At 40.6% G+C, this 21589-nt stretch overlaps 1 protein-coding gene across 25 annotated transcripts in view; it reads right to left on the bottom strand.

The window, feature by feature from the left end:
- NRCAM (neuronal cell adhesion molecule) overlaps positions 1 to 21589 on the bottom strand; it is a 325353-nt gene that overhangs the window by 289678 nt on the left and 14086 nt on the right. Inside the window, exon 2 of one of the 25 annotated variants that reach the window (XM_044946602.2) lies at positions 14988 to 15112. The exons of the other annotated variants lie outside the window; for them this stretch is intronic. The gene's annotated coding sequence lies outside the window, so the exon portion shown is untranslated. The remainder of the gene's footprint in view (positions 1 to 14987; positions 15113 to 21589) is intronic. 25 annotated transcript variants of the gene reach the window in all.

A 21589-nucleotide genomic window follows, 5' to 3' on the forward strand; every position in this document is an offset into this window, starting at 1 on the left:
CCTCCATATTTTCTGTAAATGTGTGTAGATCTATATATTTCCAAAAAAGAGATCAGAACCATGGGATCCTTTACTCAAACAGCAAAAAATGGCCACTAGTAAAGAAAGTTAGCCTATTCTCTGCCCAGAAAGAAATCATTATTTTAAAAATAAACAACAAGCTTGAAAACTCCTATGAAGCATACTTAATCTGATCATGTTCTGGATTGATTGCTTTTAACCATTTTACTGTCATATCTCATTTTATTTGAATGATTAACCATCAATCAAATTTTAAGATTCCCCTGTGGTCTCCCAAGCTGCAAATTAGGAAAATGATATATCTCCTTTATCCTTTGAGTTAAAATTCATGACCCTCTTAAGTATGTCTAATAAAAAGGGGTCATGGGTCATTAATGACAAATGGCCTTTGTGGTGGATAGCTATAACCAGAGAAAGGACAAGATAAGGCAGAAAGAAAAACATTCTAAAACTTTTAGAAACAGAAAGTATATAAAATCTATAGGTATTTTGCTAACAGTAATAACTCCATGCTATTATACATATGCAAAACCATTCTACTTTCTCTAGACACAGATGAGAAAAGGAAGTTGAGAAAAGTGAAGTTAAAGTTGTTCAGTCATGTCCAACTCTTTGTGAGCCCATAGACTGTACAGTCCACGGAATTCTCCAGGCCAGAATACTGGAGTGGGTAGCCGTTCCCTTCTCCAGGGGATCTTCCCAACCCGGGGATTGAAGCCAGGTCTTCCACATTGCAGGCGGATTCTTCACCAGATGAGCCACCAGGGAAGCCCAAGAATACTGGAGTGGGTAGCCTATCCCTTCTCCAGGAGATCTTCCCAAGCCAGGAATCAAACCAGGTTCTCCTGCATTGCAGGCAGATTCTTTACCAGTTGAGCTACCATGGAAGCCCTGAGAAAAGGAAAAGTGGCTTTAAGTGTATTTTGGCTAGTATCACTAGAACTGCAAAATTAATTGCTTAAATAGTCTGCATTAGTTCTACCTAAATATTTGACCTGTTTCTTTACTCCCTGTCACCTGTCCTAACATATCCTAATAAAGAAGAAGAGCATCTGGACCAACCTGCTGTCCTAACAGGTAGAGAACCAGGGCTTTGTACCTGTGACCTTGGCTTTTGGGAGAAGGCTATATTCTTGCCAACAAGTCTGACAAAGACTGAGGATCAAAAGACGCTGAGATCCTTGGACCAAAGGAAGACAGAGGAGAGAGGGTAAGAGAAATGGAAAAGAAAACAGAACCAAGTAACAAGATCCTTACTCACTGCAATAGGCTTACCAGATGGAGTCCCCCTCTATGGGCAAATCTGCCACATACCAGAAATAATCGCTTTTACAGAAATTGTTCTTGATATCAATGTACATGATTTTGTGTAGTCTTCCATAAGCATGTTTAAAATAGAACAGAATGCCTTTCCTTTCAGACTTTGAAATTTTTCATCTCCTTTTTCACCCATCTCACTCCATTTATGCCTGTTGTTCAGTTCCTTTTTGGTTGGCAGAACAGAAGAGTAGTCATTTCTTGACAGGATGGCAGAATACATGCTATTCATTTTTTCCTTTTCCAATTATTCTTGGCAAAGACCAAAGGTAAGAAGTAAAATTATAATTCCGACATGCTGTTTTGACCTAAAATCTTCTATTTTATTTTTTGAAAAGTGGTTCTAAGGATTATCAAACAACTTCTCCAGACTGTAAAGAGGAAACATAATGGCTCCATGTCAGACTTGTTTTGTTCAGAAGGCCTCATGAAATAGTCATTATGTTACCCAGGCTCAATTAACAACATTCAATTCTTTCAATTTTGAATTTCAAACAAAACCAGGGAGTCAATGTGAAGGAGGCACGTCTTTCACCCAGTGTTTATTTTTCAACCACCCAGAAGAAAGACCTGGGTTATTCTAAGAGTCTCCTTGTGTTCTATTCCCATCCTCCTCTGCTACATTTTATGCTAAACATAGCAAACATAGGATCCTCTTAAAATAGAAGTCATAAAATAAAAGATTGTATTATCTCTAAGCCCATGTTCCCCACCCAGAAGAAAGACCTGAGCTCATTCTTACTTCCCCTCACTGCGAACCTTTTATAATTCTTCCAACTGTGCACATAATCCCAGATGGTGCTCATCATGTTTCCTCATATAGATACATGATATGGTATAACCTTTCATGATATGGTTAGATACATGATATGGTTCTTCCATGGTATAACTTTTTCATTCATTCATTCAACATTTACTAGGAACCTAATGTCACTGTGTGGATCACAATAAACTGTGGGTAATTCTGAAAGAGATGGGAATACCAGACCACCTGACCTGCCTCTTGAGAAATCTGTATGCAGGTCAGGAAGCAACAGTTAGAACTGGACATGGAACAACAGGCTGGTTCCAAATAGGAAAAGGAGTACGTCAAGGCTGTATATTGTCACCCTGTTTATTTAACTTCTATGCAGAGTACATCATGAGAAACGCTGGACTGGAAGAAACACAAGCTAGAATCAAGATTGCCAAGAGAAATGTCAATAACCTCAGATATGCAGATGACACCACCCTTATGGCAGAAAGTGAAGAGGAACTCAAAAGCCTCTTGATGAAAGTGAAAGTGGAGAGTGAAAAAGTTGGCTTAAAGCTCAACATTCAGAAAACGAAGATCATGGCATCCAGTCCCATCACTTCATGGGAAACAGATGGGGAAACAGTGGAAACAGTGTCAGACTTTATTTTTCTGGGCTCCAAAATTACTGCAGATGGTGACTGCAGCCATGAAATTAAAAGACGCTTACCCCTTGGAAGGAAAGTTATGACCAACCTAGATAGCATATTCAAAAGCAGAGACATTACTTTGCCAACAAAGGTCCATTTAGTCAAGGCTATGGTTTCTCCTGTGGTCATGTATGGATGTGAGAATTGAATTGTGAAGAAGGCTGAGCACCAAAGAATTGATGCTTTTGAACTGTGGTGTTGGAGAAGACTCTTGAGGAGTCCCTTGGACTGCAAGGAGATCCAACCAGTCCATTCTGAAGGAGATCAGCCCTGGGATTTCTTTGGAAGGACTGATGCTGAAGCTGAAACTCCAATACTTTGGCCACCTGATGCGAAGAGTTGAGTCATTGGAAAAGACTCTGATGCTGGGAGGGATTGGGGCAGGAGGAGAAGGGGACGACAGAGGATGAGATGGCTGGATGGCATCACTGACTCGATGGACGTGAGTCTCCGTGAACTCCGGGAGTTGGTGATGGACAGGGAGGCCTGGCGTGCTGCGATTCATGGGGTCGCAAAGAGTCGGACACGACTGAGTGACTGATCTGAATGTGTACTGGGTACAATGTGCCTGGGATGTAATATCTCTGGTCTTCTGAAACTTACATTCCTATTAGGTTAAATCAGCAAATTACATCGTATTTAAAAAGTGGTATGGAAAATTAAAAAACTACAGCAAGTTAAGAAGAATCAGAACTAAGGAGTGGGGGGACCTCCCTGGTGGTCCAGGGGCTAAGACTCCATGCCCTTAAAGCAGGTGGTCCTGGTTTGATCCCTGGTTGGGGAACTAGATCCTACATGCTCCAACTATGAGTTTGCATATTGCATCAAAGATCAAAGATCCTGCATGCCATAAGTAAGACCTGGCACAACCAAATAAATAAATATTTTTTTAAAAGAGAAAGAAATAGGGGTGGGGAGCTGCAGTTTCAATAGGGTAACCGGGTTAGACTCATTCAAAGAGGACACTTGAATAAAGTCATTCAAGAGATGAGATGATGGACAGTAAACCCAGGAAAAAGATGGTTCCTGATCTGGGACACAGCCAGGTCAAAAGCCTAAGGCAGGATAAATGCCTGGAGAATCTTGCTTCTACTCTGAGATGACTGGGCTGCTATTAGAGATAATACAATCTTTTATTTTATGACTTCTATTTTAAGAGGATCCTATGTTTGCTATGTTTAGAATAAAATATAGCAGAGGAGGATGGGAATAGAACAGGAGGAGACTCTTAGATTAAGCCAGACAGTGGCTTGATCCCAGGTAGAACTGGTGGTGCTGGTGGTAAGAAGTGGTTGGATTCTGGATATATAGAAGATAGAGCAAACAGGATTCCTGGCAGATGAGATGAGGCATGTGGAAGAAAGAAAGGACTCAAGTGTTTGGTTGAAGACTTTAAGGATTTGGTTTAAGCAACTAGAAGGACTGATGGAGATGAAGCAAGTATGGAATAGGGAAAAGGGCAGGATATCAGCTTGGGATGTAGTGGGTATCAATCACTTCTTTAAAAAAAAAAAAATCTATCTAAGTGCCTAGGACACAAGTGAATACAAAAACTCTATCATCCAAAACACTCGTTTGTAAATCTGTGACGGCATGAAGCTCACCTACCTTATTCTAGAGCCAAATAGTGGGAAACTATAGAAAATTTGTGGAATGAATGCGGTAGGCTGAATAATGGCCCTGGCCTAATCCTGAACCTATGGCTACATGGCAAAAGGGATTTCCCAGATGGGATTAAATCAAGGGTCTTGTAATACAGAGATTATCTTGGATTATCCAGGTGGTCCCAATGTAATCATCAGGGTCCTCATAAGAAGGCAGAAGGGTCAGAGTCAGAGGGAGAGTGACTGAAGATGCCACACTGCTAGCTTTGAAGATGCAGGAAAGGCCATGGGCCAAGGAATGTAGGCAGCCTCTAGACAGGAAAAGGCAAGAAAAATGATTCTCCCCTAGAACCTCCAGAAGGAACACAGCCCTGCCAACCTCTGGTCTTAGGACTTCTGACCTTAAGAACTGCAAGATAATACATTTGTGTTGTTTTAAATTTGTGGCAATTTGTTATAGCAGCCAAAGAAAACTAACACAATGAATAAATACATCCAACAGTAGGTAGGAACTAAGACCATTTTATTCATATTCTTTCCCCAGCTCTTAGCAGTCCTAGAGGAAGGTAGGTACTCAGTGAATATCCGTGGGTTAATTTTAACTTGATGATTCTCTATGTACAGTCACACTGCTGTGCCTTGAAAATGGCGGTCCTTCTGCCTAGAATACCCTTTCACTCCCTTTCAGCTGGGTAAATTTCTCATTTTCCAAGAGCTATATCAAAACCCACCAGCTCTGGGAAAAATTCACCAGTCTCCCTGGCAGAGGTGTCCATGACCACCTCTGATTCTTTATTGCATTTCATAGCTGCTGAAGTTCTAAGACCCAACCACACAGCATTGCATGGATGTGCTGCTGGTTCATCTCCACTGCCCTGAGAACCCACAAGGTCCAGCTCAGGAGCCATCCAGGTGTCCTAACAGGGATAACCCACGCCTGGTGTGTACATGTTTGCTGAATGAATAAAGAAACGGTACAAATGTTTACCATCGCTTTTTACTTTCCCAAACCACTGGCACTTATTATCTTATTTTATCTCAATAAGAATTCTGAGAAGAGAGGGCAGTACTGTTTCTGTCAATGGAGAAAATGCTCAGCTTGCCCAAAGTCATGTCATTCACAGCAGACTGAACTCGAGCCAAGCCTCCTGACTCTTCGCCCAGTGCTCTTTTCCGTCAGCTTGTGCTGCTTCCGCTGCCGTGGGGTCTGCCTGGGCTGCCAACATAAGCACCCCCTTGTGACGTCCATATTGTGTTGGGGAAGCTCAGACCTCGCGTGGCACGATGGCCAAAGGCTGCAGCTACTCCTCAACAATTGGCTACTGTCTCGAGTTTTCATCCTGACTCAGTTCCTGTCAAAAGAACAGTGTACAAGAGAAGCATGAAATTCATGGGATTTTTTTTTTAAAGCCTTCACCAAAGGTTTTTTTTTAAATTGAAGTACAGTTGATTTACAATGCTGTGTTAATTTCTGCTGTCCAGCAAAGTGATTCAGTTATATGGCTTCTTTTTCATGTTCTTCTCCAGTACAGCTTGTCACAGGATGTTGTTCCCTCCCTCACCTCCTCTCCCACAAGTCGATCCTCTATGTCTATGAGTCTGTTTGTCTTTTGTAGATAAGTTCATTTGTGTCATATTTTAGATTCACATACAAGTAATATAATATGGTAATATAATATGGTATTTGTCTTTCTCTGTCTGACTTACTTCACTTCATATGATAATCTCTGGTCCATCCATGTTACTGCAAATGGTATATTTCATTCTTTTCATGGCTGAAGAATATTCCACAATATATATGTACCACATCTTCTTTATCCATTCATTTTTTGATGGATACTTAGGTTGGTGGCTCAGACAGTAAGGCATCTGCCTACAATGTGGGAGACCTGGGTTCAATCCCTGGGTCAGGAAGATCTCCTGGAGAAGGGAATGGCAACCCACTCCAGTATTCTTGCCTCCCCCCCAACCCAAAAAGGGGGCTCAAAGGAATATTTGGGCTTCCCTGGTGGCTCAGAGGTTAAAGTATCTGCCTCCAATGTGGGAGACCCAGGTTGGATCCCTGGGTCAGGAACGTCCCCTGGAGAAGGAAATGGTAACCCACTCCAGTATTCTTGCCTGGAGAATCCCACGGACAGAGGAGCCTGGTAGGCTACAGTCCACGGGGTCGCAAAGAGTTGGACACGATTGAGTGACTTCACTTTCACTTTAGGTTGCTTCCATGTCTTGGCTATTGTAAATAGTGCTGCTGTGAATATAGGGGTACATGTATCTTTTTGAATTATAGTTTTGTCTGGATTATAAGCCCAGGAGTTGGATTGCTAGATCATATGGCAACTCTATTTTTATAAGCTGGCAATCTGAAAGTTATCTGCTGGCTACAAGTTTTGGTAGATGGTTAGAAAGGGAAGGAAGCTAGACATGCAAGAGGAGGAGCTGCTAAGAAAAATATTTAGAATTTTAGTGGATGCCCCTGGTCTTGGTTGCTAAATCTGTTTGGAAAACTGTTTGGTATGTGTAGTCTTTACAGAATATTTACAGTCTCAAACATTATTCTTTGTCTCATGTCTAATTAGTCAGCTTTTCTACAAATGTTATAAAAGAATAAGTAACATACTATTATCATACAATCTGGCAATCACACTCCTTGTATTTACCCAAAGGAGTTGAAAAAAGTTCACAGAAATACCTACACAAAGATAGCAGCTTTACACTTAATTGCCGAAACTTGGAAAGTAACCAAGATGTCCTTTAGTAGGTGAATGGATAAATAAACTGTGGCATATCCAGACAATTCAAGGCTAAAAAGAAAGGCACCATCAAGCCCTGAAAAGACACGGAAGCACCTTAAATGCCTATTACTAACTGAAAGCAGTCAATCTGAAAAGGCTACATACTGTATGGTCCCATCTATGTAACATTCGGGAAAGGGCCAAACTATGGAGATAGTAAAAAGATCGGTGGCTGCTGGGGGTGGAAGGGGTGGGATATATAGGCAGAGCCCAGTGGATTTTTAGGGCAGTGAAAATATTCTGTATGATACCATGATGATGAATACATGTCATTAGACACACGTCCAAATCCATAAAAAGTACAATACCAGTGTGAAACCTAAAGTGAATAACGGATTCGGATGATTATGATGTGTCAAAGTAGGTTCATCCTTGGTTAAAAAACAAACAAAACACACACACACACACACACACACACACACCATTCTAATGAGTGATACTGATAAAAGGGAAGGCCATGCATATATGGGGTCAGGAGATTAGACTGGAAATCTCTGTACCTCCTTCTCAATTTTGTTGTAAACCTAAAACCACTCTACAAAATAGTCTTAAAACAAAAAAGGAGGAATGAGGAAAAAGTCAGTGACACAGACCCTCTAGTATGGATTATTGTCAATGCAACTAATGGCAGTTGCTGGCTATTTCCACCGAATTTTCAGACAACATATGAATCCATGAAGTTATGCCAAATGATGTGCTGCTTCTTGTTCAAAGAACTGATATAACAAGACCATCAATTTCCACCAAACAGTAAGCATACAATACAGCACTTCTTGTACCAGCACAGAATAGCCAGCTAGAAAAATGGAGAATTCTCAAAGTTGTTAAACACATAATGAATGAGCCCTCTGAAAATTAGTTGACATACTTTTTAAGTATCCAGTGTGCATCATGAAAGGGAAATAAAGAGTTCTCTCAGACTGCAACAGTGGCATGGGAAAAAACGGAAAACAGAATCTGTTTAGGTGCAGAGATCAAATAATAAAAATTATACTAGTCAAACAGAATCACAATAAAATAATCTTAACTCAATCTTTCCTGAGGTACCCACAAGCACTCCTAACTCACAAGGTATTCCTAACTCGGAACAACAGTATGAATGGGGAGGCTCCTTTTTCCTCCCACCCCATCTCAGTCCTGCAGCATGTGGAGTGTTATGCTCCTTTATACAGCACCACAGCTTGAAACGCCAAGCTTTGTCTTCCAAGCCCATCCTCCCTGCCCCACCATAAACACGTCTTCCAAGCCCATCCTCCCCGTCACACCGTGACACAACACCCCCAGCTACCCCTCAGGGTCACGGGTATGCACACCTAGGCAGTCTGTCCTCAAAGATCCCTATGGGTTGGTCTTGGATATGGCTCCAGTTCTTTGGATAGGAAATCCATGGGTCCTTGGTACTGAAGTGAGGTCTAGAACTGGGTACCCAAAGTGTGGCTGAGGGACCCATTAGTATTCTCATTATCTGGGAGCTTATTAGAAAAGCAGAATCTCAGGTGCCACCCTAGACCTTCTGAATCGGAAGATCTAAATAAGATCTCCAAGCGATTCAAGTACACAGTTAAGTCTGGGAAGCAAAACAGACATCCACTTGGCCTTTGGATCCCTCACCCCTTTGGAACAGCCAGACTCAAGGAGGAGCAGAGCAGAGCCCACTGACCTTGGTGGTAAAGCACAGAGGCCTTCTTTGGGATATAACCTCATGGCCTATATGTGCCATTTCTTAGGCTGAAGAAATAGAATAGACTGCTCAGGAAGTGGGAGGATGGCTAAGTTCAATGTTATTTATTATCTGGGGGAGGGTAGATGGGTAGTTATATGTTAGCACTTGATCTCTGACCTGCCGTTCTAATCCACACTCAATTCAATCCACATTTGAATCCCTTTATTGCGCTGGCACCCAAGCAGCCTCGGTCAGTCACATTTATTGACTGTCTACTCAGTGTGTCACAGACGCTATAATTCTCTTCTAAATTAGAATATCCAGGGACCCAGACAGTCTATTTAGTTTTAATTATCTGAATACTTTTTGTTCCAATCTTTGTTAAAAATCCTTCTAAAATTCATTAGCCCACTTTCCTGAACAAACAGGCATCCTGCTATGAATGTGCTTTTTGTTGAAGAAAAAAAATCTTACTGAGCCTTGAAGCCATTATCCTGCAGGCCTACATCAGTGTTTAGACCTGCTGATAAATTCTGTGAAAGCACAAGCAATTAGGCCTATCCTAAGGCAAATGATCTACCTCCACGCTGGTTTTGCCACGTAACTGCTCTGTGAGCTCGGGCAAGAAACAGACACTCTCTGGGCCTCAGTTCTCATTACTAAAGTGAGGTGGTTCTCCAGATATCTTTCTTGTATCTAAGTATTAGTACTTCCTTGGTACCCTGAGAGTTGATCAATGAATCCTTCTTTCATCACTCTTCATCTCTGGGGCTCAAGCAGGGTCAATATGAGTGAGAACTTCTTGACAGTGTACACTCAGAGACTCATTCTGGACTGGGAGAAAATGCCTAAGAAATGAGAAGGAAGGTGAAGGGCAAGAGCCACTTCCTAGGGTGGTCAAGTCAGAGCACCAGCCATGAGCACTGGGCAAGGCAGTTCTAAGGAGACAAAGACAGAATGTAATCCTTGTTACCAGCTTCCCTCTATTCTAGGTGAGCTAAAGACTTAATGGCAGAGAGCTCTTATTGGTCTCTTTTCTTTGTGCAGGTTCTCTGCTCCACCTCCCACCCCTCACTAATCCATCTCATCAGCATTTCCATCCATTTCTACATTAATTATTCAGTATCCTTTCACTGATGTCTCTCCCTGCTTTCTGTTCTTCTGGTGACTCAGTTCCAACACCTTTAACCTTTCTTCTCAGAGTCTAATTTTCCAATTGTTAAAAAGTCCCAGAGTCTCATTCTTTAAAAGAAATATATATATGTAATATATATATTCCATAAAATTCAATGTTAATCACTTGCCGACCCTGTACAGGGGAAACTGGCCTTTACCTAGATACTAAGCCCTATCCTCAGTATTTTTAATTATCTCAATTAATCCTCACAACCACATTATAAAGCAGGTACTATAATCCCTGTTACACTAACAGAGAAACAGGTTCCTAGATGTTAAACAAGTTATATAAGGAATAGCAAGAAGCTCAGATGGTCTTGAGCGCATGTCTAACCATATTAAAATTCTTTTATCTCTGTTCTACAATTTACCATGCTTATAAAAGTGCATTTTAGAAGCAAATCTATCCTTTAAACAATGTAAACATATTAGTGTCTCAAATTTACTGCTGGGTCCATTCATTCCGATAATGAACCTCCAAAGAACAGACAAGCAGTTATGACAAGGACAGTGAGGAGGCTGACAAATTCTCTCCCTCCAAAGCAACTATAAACCACAACCATTTCAGTGCTCTGGAAACTGACCCAGGCAGTCAATAACCAGAGCATTTACTTGTGATAACTCACTAAACTCAGGGTCAGAAGCATGAGTCTGTGGCAGTGTGGCTGCCTGGATCTGCTTTCATCCCAGGCCTCCCAATCCCCAAACCAGCTCTATCATTGAGGTAATTCATTCAGTCAGGGCAGAAAAGATCAAAAACCAGCAGCTTCACTGCACCTCCCAGAGCACATCGTGGTCAAAGTACATGCTCTTACTAGAAAGTGAAGTTTGGATAGCCTGAGGTTGAAGTTTTGTTTACAGCAAACAAAGAACTGAGGGACCAATCAGGAATTTAACAGGGGGGATCTTCCCTGGTGGCTCAGATGGTAAAGTGTCTGCCTACAATGCCTACCATGTGGGAGACCAGGGTTCAATCCCTGGCTTGGGAAGATCTCCTGGAGAAGGAAATGGCAACCCACTCCAGTATTCTTGCCTGGAAAATCCCATGGATGGTGGAACCTGGTAGGCTACAGTCCATGGGGTCGCGAAGAGTCAGACACGACTGAGCGACTTCACTTCAGTAGGTAAACCCAACATGTGGGGTTAGAAAAAGCCTTTCACATATACTGTTGGTGAAGGATGTGCAAATGATGGCAAAGACTAGAGAAGTTCAAACCACCCACATACCCAGGGCCATTGGACCTTGCACATGGTAGACACAAGGGGATTCGGTCGAATGTAAAAGCTAGGGGAAGACTTGAGAGTGACACCAAGTTCAAATGCATTCCCCAGGCACAGATGAATTCATCAGCAGAGAGTGGGAGCCTTATTGGCTGGAGATGTTTGAGCACAACTTCTGATATGAGCAATCAAATGTTCTGAGCAACCACTGGGTGACTATTAAGCTATACAGGCACAATAGCAAACACTAGGAAGCTGGGCTTCTAGTTTTAAAATAAATGTTTTAATTTAAAACACACTGTTTTATTTATTTATTTTTTCTTGATATGGAATTTATTCCAGGTGAAAATGTCAAAATGACAGGATTGTTTAAAATGACGATTGCTTAAAATGACAACAAAGAATTTAGAATTTTATCATTGATAAAACAGCAGCAAGATTTGAGAGGACTGACTACAATTTTGTGAGTTCTTCTATATGGAAAACTATCAAAAAACACTGGCATGTTACAGAGAAATCATTTGTGAAAGGAAGTCAATGCTGCTGCTGCTGCTGCTGCTGCTAAGTCACTTCAGTCATGTCCGACTCTGTGCGACCCCATAGACGGCAGCCCACCAGGCTCCCCAGTCCCTGGGATTCTCCAGGCAAGAACACTGGAGTGGGTTGCCATTTCCTTCTCCAATGCATGAAAGTAAAAAGTGAAAGTGAAGTCATTCAGTCATGTCTGACCCTCAGTGACCCCATGGACTGCAGCCTTCCAGGCTCCTCCATTCATGGGATTTTCCAGGCAAGAGTACTGGAGTGGGGTGCCATTGCCTTCTCCGAAAACACAATGTTTTAAAATAAAAAGAAACTGAGTGGAGATATCAGCAGTTGTACATTGTAGGGGAGGCATCCCACAGATTTAACACAAATAAGTTACTAAACAAACAACAGCTACAAATTTCTCAGGGGGAAAAAGGGAGAATCCACCATGGCTATTATATATCTAAAATGCAAGTATTCAACAAAAAATTTATAAATAAACATGCAAAGAAAAAGAAAGTATAATCCATATGCATGGGGAGGGGAGGAACTATCAATAGAGAATGTCCCTGCATGGTTCTAAAAGTTAGACTTGGCAGACAAAGACGTCAAAGCAGGTATTGTAAATATGCTCAAAAAGTAAATAAAACCATGTTTAAAAAATAAAGGAAGACATGATGACAATCAACAAATACAGAACCTTGATAAAATAATTATAAAAGAGAATCAAAGGGGAATTTTGGAGCCGAAAAGTTAAATATCTGTAACACAAAATTTCACTAAAGGCACTCAGCAAATTTGAGAAGGCAGAAGAGAAAATCAATGAACATTAAAACTAGTCAACAGAAAAAAAAGTCAACAAAAATCATTCAGGAATGGAAAGCAGGACAAAAAAAAAAAAAAAAAAAAATAAGTAGAGTCCCAAAGACCTGTGGGACAACAAGCATACCAACATGAGTACAGGAGTAGTCCCTAAAGGACAGGAGAGGGGAAAAAAGGAAAAAAAAAAAAAAAATAGAAGAAATAATAGCAAAAAACTTCCCTACTTTGATGAAATATAATAATCTACACAGCTAAGAAGTTCATGAACTATAAGTAGGATAAACACAAAGAAATCTGTATCTCAGAACATCATGGTCAAATTTTTGAAAAGCAAAAGTAAAGAAAGATCTTGAAAGCAGCAAGAGGGAAAAAGGACTCATCACCTACAGTGAAACAGTGATTTAAATAATTTATGGCTTCTTATCAGAAACGACAGGGCCCTGAAGGCAGCAGAATGACATAAAGTGCTGAAAGAAAAAAAACTGTCAACCAAGAATAGATCCCTCAAAACTGTTTTTCAAAACCAAAGCAAAAAAAGATATTTCAAGGGAAACAAAGATGTTATGAAGCAATAATTACAGCACTGAATGAAGGGTTTATAACATATATAAAGGTAATCTAAATAGTACAAAGGAGGGAGGAGGAAAAGAAGATATACTGAAGTAAAGTTTATATATTTTATTAGAAGCAAATTAGCTTTATTCTGAAGTAGGGCATGATAAGACGCATGTATCATATGTATTATGAAATAATTCAAGAAAAAAGTAAAAACTTCAATGGAGGATAAAAATGGTGCTTTAAAAATTACTTAACACACACAAAAAAATCAGTAAAGAAAAATCAGTGAGACAAACAGGAAATAAAACAAATAGAAAATAAAAAGAAACAGCATACATAAGCACAACCAAATCAATAATATCATAATTTAAGGAATGCAACTAAAGTGAAAAATGTATGGACTGCAACTAAAGCACAAAAAAGGCTGGAGGATTTATACCATCTAATTTCAAAAGCTACTATAAGTTAAAAACATTAAAACAGAATGGCATGGCATAAGGATAGACAAATCAAAGGTGCATAATTGAGAATCCAGGAATAATTCCTTACATTTATTATCAATTTATCTTTAACAAAGTTGCCAAGACACTTCAATGTGCAAAGAATAGTCTTTTCAACAAATGATACTAGGACAACTGCATACCCATATGCAAAATAAAGAATTTAGACTTTTAACTTGCACTATATATAAAAGTTAACTGAAAATAGATCATAAAAGCTAAATGTAAAAGTTAAAATAATAAAACTCTTAGGAGAAAATAAAGGAAGAAACCTTTGTGACTTCTAGATTAAGAAATGAACTAGATATGACATCAAGAGAACATGAAACAGAAGAAAAAAATACACCAGACTAACTTGTGCTTCAAAGGACACTATCAACAAAAAGAATAATCAACCCACAAAGTGGGAGAAAATACTTCCAATAACTGATCACAGACTTATATCCAGTGTGTGTGTGTGTGTGTGTGTGTGTGTGTGTGTGTGTGTGTGTGTATATATAAACTCTTATAAATCAATAAAAAGATGATAAAAAGACTCCACTGAAAAAAATTGGGAAATCACTTGGACATTTCACTGAAGAAGACATATCAATGGCTAACAAGCACATGAGACGATGCTCAATATTATCAGTCATTGGGAAATGCAAGTAAAACTATATGCAATGAAATACCGCTACACATCTACTAGAATGGCCATAATAAAAAAGACAGGCAAGGATGTCAAGAAACTGGAACCCTCATACATTGCTGATGGGAAAGGAAAATGATACAGCCATTACAGAAAAGTGTTTGGCAGTGTATTAAATAGTTAAACAAAAATATACCATACAACACAGCAATTCCATGCCTAAGTACCACAAAGAAATGAAAACATCAGCACAAAGACTTACATGGTAATGGTCACAGCAGCATTATTCATAATCGCCCCAAACTGCAAACAATACAAATGTCCATCCACTGCTCAATATATAAACTCAACGGAATTCCACTGATACATGCTACCGCATGGAGGAACCTCAAAAACATTATGCTAAATGAAAGGAGACAGATGCAAAAGATTTCATACTGCATGATTCCATTAATATGAAAAGTCCAGAAAACACAAATTTGTAGAGAGATAAAACAGATCAGTGGTTGCCTTGGAGTGAGAGAGGACTTTGCACATAGCTTAAAAATATTCAAAGCTGGATTATGGTGAGTTACTATACTAGTTTCCTATGCTACACAACAAGTTACCACTAACTTAAAGACTTATTAGAACAACACATTTATTATATCACAGTTTTTCACAGGTCAGAAGTCCAGGTATAGCTAAACTGAGTCTATCAAGGTGTGATCAGGCTACCTTCTCAGCTGGAGTTCCAGGTCCCTTTTCAAGCTCACTCAGGTTGTTGCAGAACTCAGCTCCTTGTGGTTGAAGGACTGCAGCCACTCTTCTCCATAAGTAATTCACAGCATGGATAGAAGCACCTTCAAAAACAGTGGGAGAGGTTCCCCTCTGAAGGGCCAGTCAGGATCATCTCCCTCTCCATCAGTTCATAACTGACTGACTTGGGACCCTGAACTACATCTGCAAAATCCCTTCACCTTTGCCATATACTGTAACCTAATTATGGGGGTGCCATCCCATCTTATTCTCAGGCCTCACTTTCAGGGAGGGTATTTTACAGGGGAAAGAGTCTCCAAAGCCAGTTAGAATCTGCTTACCATAGCTGCACAAGTTACAATTTTATTTTAAAAATCACTGAATTGTATATGTACTATGGATAGATTTTATGATATGTAAATTACTCTTCGGTATCAGCTGTAAAAAAAAAATCCGTGAAAAAAAAAGTTGTCAATAGTACCATAATTCCATTTTTTATTTGGGCTACTTATTTTTTTATTAAATAAACTAAACCTTAGGACTATCTTCTGAAGGAAATAACTCAACAGGAAAAAATCTGCATCAGTCATGCTTTTTCTAGTCTGTTACATCGGTTAATTCACAGTAACCACTTCACAGGGACACAGCAGTCAACTTTTCCACTAGTTGGGTTTGATTCCCCTGTCAGCCTTCTTAGAAATGAATGCAGGCTCACTCAATTCAAAGACTTCACATTTCCAAAGAGAATAGGGTTACTTCCCCACAAGAGTTTCCACCCTCTGATTTCTCCACCAGGGAGGAGTAGTCCCATTTTGAGCTTCCCTCGAAGTATGGGCAACAATGTTGGGTCACATGAAGCCTCCACTTTGCCAGCTGCATACTGCCTGAAGTTTCATTCACCCAAAGGTCAGAAACTGTGAGTTCTTGAACTCTTCCTGGTGTCCCAGGAATGGCTTTGAAGTTGGGCCACTCATGGTATTTTGTGTGCACTGAACTGCTGCCTAAAACTAAGTGTTTCCTAACTTCAGTCTATTCTGAATTAAGAGCTTGCTGTATGTATTATACACACACTGCAAGCCTGTGAAATTTGACTTCAGGTGCTGTCTGGACACCATGGAGCATTACAAATTCCCCAAGGGGATGACCAACAACAGTCAAGATGGTTATCTTATAGGTGTGTAGTTCTCAAGTTTGAAACGTAACTGTTACTATAGAAATAAAATATAAAAGGAGCTGTCCATCTTGGAAAACAAACTCATTCAAGGGCTTTCTATTGAACATGGAAAGAACTCTTCTGCATAATTTGCTTTCTGTAAAAATAAAAAGCTTTCTTGGGAATATGCCAGAGTTATCTGACTGTGTAACATATGGACCACCAATGTCTAAGCACATTTTAAAAAGTAACAATTTACATATTTTTTAAAATTAGGGTAATTTGTCATCCACAGATCTATTGATGAAAATGATCACAACATCAAGTCATATGGAGAATCTGAAAAGCTTTATTCAGTTATCTGAGGGCACAGTCCCATGATTTGAATATGCTATGGATTAGACTATCTGGTGGCTCAGACGGAAGTCTGCCTGCAATGCAGGAGACCCAGGTTCAATCCCTTGGTCAGGAAGATCTCCTGGAGAAGGGAATGGCTACCCACATCAATATTCTTGCCTGGAAAAATCCCATGGACAAAAGAGCCTGACAGGCTACAGTCCGTGGGGTTGCAGAGAGTCGGACACGACTGAGTGACTAACTTGGTCAGACTTTCTACTTTACCTAAATAACATCTTCAGGATATGAAATGATACTTTTCCCTATACAAGTTTTTTTAAGGGAAATGAAGGTTTCTCCCAGAAGTTTGGGTCATAATCTATAAGTCACAACATGCAGAAACTAAAATTCCATTCTTTGTCATTTCTCAAAGCAGGATAACACAGTAGTTCTTAGGAGATAAAACTATGGGATGGAATCAGACTCCTTGGGTTAGAATCCCAGTTCTGCATCTGAAGAGTTGTGCAATTCTTATCCATCACTTAAACACCCTAAGCCTCTGTTCCTTCATCTGTAAAACGGGCAAAATAGCATACAGTAGGGATGGCAAACTATGGCCCACGGGGCAAATCTGGCCATCACATAAAGGATGATTTATGGGGCATAGGAATGCCACTCACTTACATATTGTCTGTGACTCAGAGAGGCTGCATGACCTACGAAGTCCAAAATATTTACTCTCTGTTCCTTTACAGAAAGATTCTGTTGGCCTCTGACATAAAGGGCTGTCACAAGATTAAAATCATAAAGACTAAATGAGATCATTCATGTAAGATGCTTTATATACATAAGCAACCGGTAAGATGATAAATGACAGGGATGGCTGTCATTTATCAATGGTAAAATGTTGTAAAATCATTGTGCTTTCATTTCCTCAAATTCAGAGAGGCATCTTTACACACACACACACACACACACACACACACATATATGTATATGTATCTATCTCACCACAGGAGCAGGCTGCCCATGAAGCAATGCCTCAGGATCACAGGCTCAGTCCCTTTTTTGATGGAGGTGGCCGAGGTGGTTTGATAGCAGGATGTGAGATGCAGCTGTCGGGCAGGGCAGGGAGCCCATGGGCCACAGACAGCAGCTGCTACGAGTCGTCCATGTCAAGTAACTGATACCCTGCCCCCTCCTTGATGGAGGCTCTCTTGGTCACAGGTGTGTGACACACACATATTCATCACTGGCCCCACTCCTAACTGGAGAGGGGACTGGAGAAGAAATGGGGAGGGCTGAAATTATGCTCAGATGATGAGCAGAGCCCTTCCCATTTTCCCTGGCAGTAACTGCTTTCCTAGGATGCATTCTGTGCATCCAGAGTTGCTGGAAATGAGAGTGTTCAGTTCAGTTCAGTCACTCAGTCGTGTCCAACTCTTTGCGACCCCATGGACTGCAGCACTCCAAGCCTTTCTGTCCATCACCAACTCTCAGAGTTCACTCAAACTCATGTCCATTGAGTTGGTGATGCCTTCCAACCATATCATCCTCTCATCCCCTTCTCCTCCCGCCTTCAATCTTTCCCAGCGTCAAGGTCTTTTCAGATGAGTCAGTTCTTTGCATCAGAGAGTGTAGTTCTGAGCATAAAATTCTATGATGTGAGTTTAGTGTGACAAAACAAGTCAGAATAATAACGTGGACTTAAAAGGTAGTTCATTTGTACTAGAACTGGCACTGCTAACCCCATATTAACACATTTGCAAGTACACTTTGGTTGACACCAAATGTTACAATGGTTCCCATAAATCTTTCAAACCACCATCACAAAATTGTCTTTCAAGGAAAAGATTTAAAAGACCTTATGAGTTTATACTGAGAGGGTGATTTTCAGAAACAAACCACTGCTGCCCTCTGCTCCCTCTAGAGCCCTGGACATTTCACTCCATCCACTGGTACCTCATTGCCCTGCATGGAAAAGATAAGCTGTAAGAACCCACAAAAGTAATAACAGCCTGATTCCAAATTATTTCCTGCTGGATACTCACAAGTTTTCATTAGCCTTTCCTGACTCCAGAAGGAGACTGCAAATTGGCAAATAATTTACATATTAAAATGAAATTCCTGAATCACACAAACTCAGAGGTTTTAAAGTCTTTGGTGCTCATCCCAAGAACCCTCCTCCAAAATCATCTCACTGATATGATTTGAAACAAGTGGGCCCTTCTATGGATGAGGCAGTTCATTAATGCCGTATATATGGCACTAATAATTAGGGTCACCGCCATGAAGGAGGGTTTCCCGGATAGTGCAGTGGTAAAGAATCCACCAGCCAATGCAAGAGATGCAAGACAAGTGGGTTCAATCCCTGGGTCCAGAAGATCCCCTGGAGAAGGAAATGGCAACCCACTCCAGTATTTTCACCTGGGAAATCTCATGGACAGAGGAGCATGGCCAGCTACAGTCCATGGGGTTGCAAAGACTCAGACATGACAGAGCATGCATGAATGCCATGAAGGCACTTACCATCCAAGACAGACAAGACTGGCGCTGGTGAAAGTGCAGAATTCACAGCAAGTGGACAGACATCATTAAGGACCAGCTTAAATGGCTTCCAAGTTGCCAATTCATTCCAACTAATATTCAAGTTGATTAAAAGTGCTTGGCCATCCTGCTTCCTCAATTAGACAGACGTGCTGCCTAATGATAGTTAGCTGAAGGGTTCTCCACAGGGCCACTCTTCACCCTGTCCTGCTGAAGCAGCATGCCCATTGAGGCAGACTGGCCCCTCAGTCACACCTTTGTTTTCCTCAGTAGCAGGAAATGTCAGCCACCACACTGTTTTTCAAGTCAAGAGATTCATCCCAATTGGCAAGGAGCAGCCAGGGTACCTGCAGAGATTTCCACAAAATAAGCCCCCTGAAGTTTTCAAGAGATGACAATTTACACAAGAAAGGCAGCCAAGTTGGAGTCAACCTGATTACACTCGAAAAAGAGTAATCCACTGATTAAACCACCAACTTCACATTTGTCCGGTGAATCAAATGAATACTCTCACCATTCCCAGTATTCCTGTGCTTTCTATACACATACTCCTTGGTACTGATGCTTTCGAACTGTGGTGTTGGAGAAGATTCTTGAGAATCCCTTGGACAGCACAAGGAGGTCAAATCAGTCAATCCTAAAGGAAAACAACCCTGAATATTCATTGGAAGGACTGATGCTGAAGCTGAAGATCCAATATTCTGGCCACCTGATGCAAAGAGCTAACTCATTGGAAAAGACCTTGATGCTGGGAAAGATTGAAGGCAGGAGGAGAAAGGGATGACAGAGGATGAGATGGTTGGATGGCATCACCAACTCAATGGACATGAGTTTGAGCAAGCTCCGGGAGTTGGAGATGGACAGGGAAACCTGGTGTGCTGCAGTCCATGGGGTCCCAAAGAGTGGATGCACCTGAGTGACTGAACAACAGCTCTTTGGTATACAAAGTAGATGTTGATAGATATAGATACGGACATAGACATGGGAAGGGGCTATATTTTCACCCCTTCTTATTTGTAAGGGATAGACTTAGAAACAGGTGACACATTCTGTACTGGTTTCCTAGGGCTCTGTCACGGAGTCACAGTCTGGGTGGCTTAAATGACAGACATTTATGGTCTCACAGTTCTGAAGGCTAGAAATTCAAGATCAAGGTGGCAGCAGGGTTGACTCTTTCTGACGGCTGTGGGAAAGAGCATGTTCCATGCACCCACCTGGCTTCTGGTGCTTTGCTGCAATAACTGGTATTCCTCTGCTTGTAAGGTCTCTGACTTCATCTCTACAAAGCTTTCTCCCACTGTGCCTGCCTCCAAACTTCCTCTTCTTATAAAGACACTACTCACTGAACTCACTTTAGGACTCACTCTAATGACATCATTTTAACTGTAATGACCCCATCTTCAAATAAGGTCACATTTTGAGATACTAAGAGTCAGGCCTTCAGCACATGAATCTGGGGTGCATTCTTGACCCAGAACATGTTCCCATTTCTACAGGTCCCACTTCAGCTCAATGAGGACTACCGTTTTTCAGCTTTACTGAGGTGTAACTGACAAATAAAATTGTGAGATATTTAAGTGTGCATTGTGGTCATTTGATACATGTATGTATCGTGAAAGGATTTCCCCCATCTAGGTAATTAACATACTATCACCTCACATATTTCCTTTTTTTGTGTGTGAGAGCCTATACCTTCTACTCTCTTAGAAACAAAGCAGTATTATCAATTACAGTCAGCATGTTATATATTAGATCCTCAGATTCTATTTGTCTTTCAGCTGAAAGGCTGTTCCCTTTCATTAATCTCTCCCTATATCCCCCACCCCCAGCCCCTGGCAACCACTTTTCTACTCTGACTCTTTTTTTTTAAAGATTCTACATATAAGTCATATCATGTAGTATCTGTCTTTCTCTGTCTGGCTTATTTCACTTAGCATAATGTCCTTCAGATTCATCCATGCTATCACAAATGGCAGGATTTCCTTCATGGCTGAACAATATTCCACGTGTATATACATTGAAACCACAGCTTCTTTATCCATTCAACTGTTGATGGACAGGTAGTTTACATTTCTTGGCTATTATGAATAATTCTGCAATAAAGATGGGGGTGAAGATAGCCCTTCAAGATTCTATTTTCATTTCCTTTGGATAAATACCCAGAAGTGGAATTGCTGGATCATATGGTCTTCTAGTTTTAATTTTCTGAGGAACCTCCATATTGTTTTCCATAGTGCTTATACGGCTATTATTTTTAAGCATCTATGTCTTGTCTGAGGTGCAAAGGCACAAAGTAAATACAAACAATGATATACAGAGAAACCTGCTCACAAACCTCATTGTATATATCTCTATATCAAACCTCTAAGCACATGCAGTTTGTGAGTGGGATGAATTTATTAAAATGGTTTCATGCTTTATTGATTTGTGGTATTGCTAGTTAGTCATGGACGACACAAAAAATTACTGATTGTCCTCTTGAAAAATATGAATAGAATAAGGCTTGGAATAAATCACAGCTTTCAAAAGACTATGATGGCATTAA

The sequence above is a fragment of the Bubalus bubalis genome, chromosome 8 (assembly GCF_019923935.1).
Source record: "Bubalus bubalis isolate 160015118507 breed Murrah chromosome 8, NDDB_SH_1, whole genome shotgun sequence".
In the NCBI taxonomy this organism is placed as follows: domain Eukaryota; kingdom Metazoa; phylum Chordata; class Mammalia; order Artiodactyla; family Bovidae; genus Bubalus; species Bubalus bubalis.